Source organism: Tamandua tetradactyla, chromosome 14, assembly GCF_023851605.1.
Source record: "Tamandua tetradactyla isolate mTamTet1 chromosome 14, mTamTet1.pri, whole genome shotgun sequence".
NCBI classification, from domain to species: Eukaryota; Metazoa; Chordata; class Mammalia; order Pilosa; family Myrmecophagidae; genus Tamandua; species Tamandua tetradactyla.
The window spans coordinates 34,312,761-34,320,355 of NC_135340.1; the positions used below are offsets into that span (position 1 = coordinate 34,312,761).

The window sequence follows — 7,595 nt, forward strand, 5'->3', positions numbered from 1 at the left end:
ACCATACTCATATTCAGTTTCATTCAGCATATATACATTCTTGTGCTATGATCAAATATAGTGCTATCCGTTGCTGAGTTTTTACAGTCAGTCTTATAGCACAATCTGTATTCTTCAGGACAATGCACATCTCTACCCTCTTTCTATCTCCTGATAACTTGTGCCTTATGTTTAATTAGCAAAGTTCACTCATTAATGTTAGTTCATATCAGTGAGACCACAGAGTATTTGTCCCTTTGTTTCTGACTAATTTCACTCAACATAACATCCTCAAGGTTCATTTACATTGTTACATGCTTCATGACTTTATTCTGTCTTACAACTGAGTAATATTCCATCATATGTATATACCACATCTTGTCTAGCCACAAGCCCATTAAAGGACGTTTGGAATGTTTCCATCTCTTGTAAATCATAAATAATGGTGCTATAAACATTGGTGTGCAAATGTGTATTTGTGTACTTGCATTCACTTACTCTGAATATACACCTAGTATTGAGATTGCTTTATCATACAGCAATTCTATACTTAGTTTTTTGAGGAACCACCAAACTTCCTTCCAGAGCAGCTGTAACATTTTTCATTCCCACCAAAGTGAATAAGTGTGCCTCATCTCCACATCCTCTATAGCACTTACTGTTTACTGGTTTTCTGATGATGGCAATTCTAGTGTTTGTGAGATGATACATCATTGAGGTTGTGATTTGCATTTCTATAATAGCCAGCGAAATTGAGCATCTTTTCATGTGCCTTTTAGCCATTTTATTTCTTCTTCTGATATGTGTTTATGTATTTTGCCCATTTCTTAACTGAATTGTTTCTCTTTTTGTTGTTGAGTTGTAGAATCCTTTTATATATTCTGGATACTAAACACGTATATGATATGTGGCTTCCAAATATCATCTCCCATTACATAGGCTGTCTTTTATTTTCCTGAGAAAGTTCTTCGATACACAATTTTTTTTTCTGAGGAGATCCATTTATATATTTTTTAAATTTTTTATTAATTAAAAAATTACAATAATGAAACGAAAACATTCTTAATATATGCTCATTCTGTTCTACATATATAATCAGTAATTCACAATATCATCACATAGTTGCATATTCATCATCATGATCATTTCTTAGAACATTTGCATCAAGTCAGAAAAAGATAAAAAAAACAGAAAATAAAATGAAACAGGCAAAAAAATTTTACATATCATTCCCCTTACCCCTTCCTTTCATTGATCACTAGCATTTCAAACTAAATTTATTTTAACATTTGTTCCCCTTATTATTTATTTTTATTCCATATGTTCTACTCACTGTTGACAAGGTAGATAAAAGGAGCAAAAGACACAAGGTTTTCACAGTCACATTGTGAAAGCTATATCATTATACAATTGTCATCAAGAAACATGACTACTGGAACACAGCTCTACATTTTCAGGCAGTTCCCTCCAGCCACTCCATAAGAACTTGGCCACAAGGTGATATCTAATTAATGCATAAGAATAACTGCCAGGATAACCTCTCAACTGTTTGGAATCTCTCAGCCACTGACACTTGTCTCATTTCACTCTTCCCTCTTTCATGAGAATGTTTTCTTAATCCCTTGATCTGAGTCTCAGCTCATTCAAGGGTTTTTCTCAATCCCTTGGTGCTGATTCTCAGCTCATTCTAGGATTTCTGTCCCACATTGCAGGAAGTCCACACCTGGGAGTCATGTTCACAGGCAGGGGGGGGTGAATTTGCTTGTTGTGTTGGCTGGAGAGAGAGGCCACATCTGAGCAACAAAAGAGGTTCTCTTGGGAGTGACTCTTAGGCCTAATTTTAAGTAGGCTTGACCTACCTTTGGGGGTTAAGTTTCATATGAAACCCCAAGACTGGGGGCTCAGCCTATAGCTTCGTTGTCCACACTGCTTGTGAGATATCAAGAATTCAACTTGCAGAGGTTAAATTTTCCCCTGTTCTCACCATTTCCCGAAGGGGACTTTGCAAATACTTTTCCACTCACTGATCAAACACTCTGGGGTTCATGGGCATCACCTGGACAAACAACAAATCTCATGTCCTACCAAGGTTTCATGTACTTATGGTGTTCAACCAACTATCTACATAACTTATATTAGGTGAATGCACTAGTCAAAATATAAGTTTTGTACCAAATAAACATTTTTTGATTTAGTCTCACACATAAGTTGAAATTTTAAAATATTAATTACCATCTATTTTCAGCACCCTCCAGTAATGACAATCCTTTGTTCATCCTCATGCAAAAACATTTTTTTAATTTGTACATTTAGTCACTATCATTATACACTCTAGGCATTCCTAGATTATACCATCTCAATCTTTATGTCTATCTTTCTTTGTGATTTCATTTATGCCCCAGCCCTCCTTCTATCATTCTCACATTCATCTTCATTCAGTGTTTTAACATATTTGTATTACAGCTAGGTAATGTTGTGCTGTCCATTTCTGAGTTTTTGTATTCAGTCCTGTTGCACAATCTATATCCCTTCAACTCCAATTACCCAATATCTTACTTTATTTCTATCTCCTGATGGTCTCTGTAACCAATGAAATATTCCAAGTTTATTCACTCTCAGTTCCTATCAATGAGATCATACAGTATTTTTCCTTTTGTTTTTGGCTAATCACACTCAGCATAATGTCCTTAAGGTCCATCCATGTTGTTACATACTTCATAACTTTATTCTGTCTTACAGCTGCATAATATTCCATCTTATGTTTATGCCATAGCTTGTTTAGCCACCCGTCTGTTGATGGACATTTTGGGTGTTTCTATCTTTGGGTAATTGTAAATAATGCTGCTATAAACATTGGTGTGCAAATGTCCATTTGTGTCCTTGCCCTCATGTCCTTTGAGTAGAGACAGCATATAGATGGGTCCTGCTTTTTAATCCATTCTGCCAGTCTGTGTCTTTTGATTGGGGAGTTTAATCCATTAACATTTAGTGTTATTACTTCACAGGTAGTACTTTCTTCTATCATTTTGTTTTCTGGATTTTATATGTCATATCTAATTTTCCTTCTTTTTACCTTTACTCATAATTTTCCTTTCTACACTCTTCTCCACACCTCTCTCTTCTGTCTTTTCATATCTGTCTGTAGTGCTCCCTTTAGTATTTCTTGCAGAGCTGGTCTCTTGGTCACAAATTCTCTCAGTGATTTTTTTGTTTGAAAATGTTTCAATTTCACCCTCATTTTTGAAAGGCAATTTTGCTGGATATAGAATTCTTGGTTGGCAGTGTTTCTCTTTTACTAATTTAAATATATTATCCCACTGTCTTCTTGCCTCCATGGTTTCTGCTGAGAGATCTACACATAGTCTTATTGGGCTTCCCTTGTACATGATGGATTGCTTTTCTCAGGCTGCTTTCAAGATTCTCTCTTTATCTTTGACCTCTGACATTCTGATTAGTAAATGTCTTGGAGTACATCTATTTGGATCTATTCTCTTTGGGGTATGCTGCACTTCTTGAATCCGTTGTTTTAAGTCTTTCATAAGAGTTGGGAAATTTTCAGTGATCATCCCCTCCATTAGTTTTTCTCTTCCTTTTCCCTTCTCTTCTCCTTCTGGGACACCCACAACACATATATTCATGTAGTTCATATTGTCTTTCAATTCCCTGAGTCCCTGCTCACATTTTTCCATTTTTTCCCTATATTTTCTTTTTCTTGCTGTATTTCAAATGTTCCATCCTCCAGTTCACTAATCCTATGTTGTCTCTTGAAATCTACCATTATAGGTTTCCATTGTTTTTTCATCTCTTCTACCTTGCCTTTCATTTCCATAAGTTCTGTTATTTGTTTTTCAGATGTTCAATTTCTTCCTTTTTGTTCATTCCTTGCCTTCTTTATATCCTCCCTCAATTCTTTGATGTGGTTTTTTATGAGATTTTCCATGTCTGTTTGCATGATCTGAATTAATTGTTTCAGCTCCTGTATGTCATTTGAATTGTTGGTTTGTTCCTTTGGGCTATATCTTCAATTTTCCTAGTGTGATTTTCTTATTTTTTGCTGGTGTCTAGGCATTTAATTACCTTAATTAGTTTATTCTGGAGATTTCTTTCACTTCTTTTACCTAGGGTTTTCTTGCTGGATGAATTTGTTGTCTATCTGTTCTTTGACATTCATTTCAGCTTTTTCTGGACCTCTAGTTTAAGTTTTGTTTAACAGAGGAAAATTTTTCGTTTCTTGTTTTCTCGTTTCTTGCCCTGCTTGTATGGTGCCTTTCACCCCCAATACCTAGGAGAGTCTGCTTAGGTATTATACACCCCAGCCGGATTTTCCCAGACCAAAGGCCTGCTACCAGGAGGAAAGAGTCACCTGCGTTGGTATTCCCTGAGGGTGAGACCCAGCAGGTTGAAAGAATTTCCTGTGAAGTCTCTGGATTCTATTTTTCTTATCCTGCCTAGTATGTGGTGCTTGTCTGCTGCAGGTCCCACCAGCATAAGATGATGCGGTACCTTTAACTTTGGCATACTTTCCCTGCTGGGGGTGTGGTGGAGACAGAGGAGAGGTTGTAGACTGGTTTTAATGGCTTCAAATTATAAGCCTGGTGTCTGAATTTCTTGAGGGAGGGATTCCGCCTAGTTGGGCTTCACGCCTCCCCTGGGGAAGGTATGCCTCCGACAAGCCCTCAAATGAGCTTGTTTCTGCCTATGCCTGGGGCATTTGCAGCCTGAGAAGCCCTTGCAGCTCTATCCAAAGGCAGCCAAGCCTCTGTAGAAACACAGCCACAAAACCTCTGTTTCCTTCTTTTTTTTTCTTTTCCCATCAGCCTACCCCCTTGGCCAGAGCAAAAATGAGCGACCTCCACTTTGACAGGTTCACCTGAGCTGGGGGCCTATTTTTAGTAGTCAGAATTTGTTAATTAATTCCACAATTGGTGTTGGTTGGGCTCAGCCTCTGCTGCTGTTTTCTTTCCCCTCTGTGAAGCAGCCTGTGGAGGAGGGGCACTGGCTGCTGCAGCTTGGGAAACTCACAGTTCTGGGGGGTTCATAGCCAGTCCAGCTGTTCCAGACTGGGTACAGTGTGTCTGGTCACTGACGTGGCCCAGGAGCTTTCTGCACTGTTTCTGGTTATTTAGTACTTTTTCTGGAGGACGAACTGAAACGCACATATTGTTAAGCCACCATCTTGGCCTGGAATCTATTATTTGTTTTTAAATGTGCTTGAGCTTTGCAGTAAAGTTTAGGAAACCACTCTTATCAGAAGATTTATAAAATATTTCCCTTCATTTTCTTCTAAATGTTTTATGGTCTTAACTCTAAAGTTTAGATCTTTGATCCATTTTGACTTAATGTTTGTGTAAGGTCTGAGAGATGAATTCTCTTTCTTATTTTGCATATGGATATCCAGTACAAACACCATTAACTGAAGAGACTGCTCTCTCCCAGTTGGTCTGGCTTGACAGCCCTTCTAAATATCAATTGTTCACAGATGATATGGCTACATCTGAACACTCAATTTGATTACATTTGTCAATGTATCTATATGCCAGTAATATGCTGTTTTGAGCATTGTAGCTGTATAATATGCATTAAATTCAGGTAATATGATATAGCCAATTTCATTTTTCTATGTCAAGATATTTTTAGATATTTGAGGCACCCTGCTTTTGCAAATAAATTTGGTTACTGTTTTCTATTTCTGCAAAGTATGTTGTTGGGGTTTTAATTGGTATTGATTGAATCTATAAATCAATTTAAGTAGAAATGACATCTTAACTATATTTCAACTTCCTATCTATGTCCACAGTATGCCCTTCCATTTATCTTGGTCTTCCATGATTTCTTTAGCTAATTTTTTTTATAGTTTTCTCTGTATAAGAATTTTCCCTAAAGCCCCCAAACCTTGTCAACCATTGAAAACTCCCCAAACCACAAAACCCATAAAATCCTGGGCCCAGGGCAAATTCTTTATGATAGGAAGCATAGGGTTATAAAGAATATCAAGCATCTGCCAAAGACAAAATTTAGGTATGTGACAGCAAACCACCAATTCCACTAGCTCTATTCCTAGAACAAAAAAAGCCCTACCAACTGCCACAAGTAAAACTGTCCTATAAACAAGCTAAAGTCACTTTACTCAGTTTGCGTCCCTCCCTTGGGCACACTGTCTCAACTCTTAAATATGTACTCTCTCTTTCTCTTTAATAAACTTTACTACTTATTCTTACTGGCTTTCTTGTTTGTCTAAATTATTTTAGCAGTGAGACCCCTGAACCTGGATTGGGGCTCAGCTGCACCATTGCAAGCTGGGCACCAGTTACAATAGGACATCACTGATCTCTGTGCAGGACAGTAAAATTAAAGTAAATGCTCTGGTTGCAATTGGGATAGCACTGAGTGTGCCATGGTCAGTCTGTCCCGGGGGTGGCTGGGATGGGCTGACATTGACCACTGTTATTTTTAGGTTGCAGCCCAGGGTCGAAGCCAATGGCTGTCTTTGCCACCACCAGTGTGGGCAGATCTGTGGGACTTTGCTTGAGTTTGAGTGGTCCTGGGGTGTGGGCCATTCTTCCACATGTGTCCCCAAGACTTCAGCCTGAGCCCCAGGGCAGCAGCTCCTCTCTGGTCAGAACACTGCCTCTGACCATGACAGTCCCCACCAGGCACAATACATGGTTCAAAGTTCAGCACATCAAGGATCCCAAGGACACCAAAAGGAGTCACATCTTTATCAAACTTAGTCTGAGCATCCACCAGGTGGTTAAAGCCCCAACACTGAGCTCAAAAGTCACTTAGCCAGCATCTTAGAGGTATGTCTCAGTAAACACTGCTCAAATTACAATTAAGGCAGCACAGAAAATTGAGAAGACCAAAGACATTTATTTGCTGTATGAGAGTCAAGTCCCTGGTGGTTCTTCTCTATTTATTGAAGTGTTATCTAACAGTGGCTCTAAGTGCCATTGAGATATCAGATATGTCATGAATGAGAATAGGGGAATGACGACTGAAGGAGCTCATAACTCCTTTGAAAAAAATGGAGTGATCATTGTTGGAGTGGAAGACAGAGAGAAGAATTTTGTGAACCTAGAGCATGTCCTGGAACTGGCAATGGAAGCAGGATCTGAAGATGTCAAGAAAACCCATGACAAAGAGGAAAAGACCATTTTTAAATTTATTTGTGATGCCTCTTCATTGCATCAGATGAGGAAGAGACTGGACACCCAGGGGTTACATTCTGTGTCCTTTATACTAAAGCTCATCTTCAACACAAAGGTAGAGCTGGTAGACCCTGACCTAGAGAAAACCTCCCAGCTCATCCAGGCTCTCTGCAACTATGAGGATGTGATCCAGATCTATGACAACACTGAATAGCCAGGCTATACCTGTCCTGAACTCCTTCCTGTCCAATATTTATTGAATACCTACCATGTACCAAGGACTGTATTTATCTAACACAAGCTGCTCAACTGGTGCCATTATTGATCCTCATGAGATATAGGACCTCAGAGGCAAAACAGAAGACTGCTTCCAGTATAGTTGCCCCACACAATGTGAACTGCTATGCATGCATCCGCGTTCTCTATGTGGCCACTCTGCCCTTCTTCCACCAGATTTTAGGACCCATT

General features: G+C 38.8%; 1 pseudogene; it reads left to right on the top strand.

The window, feature by feature from the left end:
- Window positions 1-6,456: 6,456 nt before the first annotated feature.
- LOC143654898 (translational activator of cytochrome c oxidase 1 pseudogene) lies at window positions 6,457-7,341 on the top strand (annotated as a pseudogene).
- The last annotated feature ends 254 nt before the right edge of the window (window positions 7,342-7,595 follow it).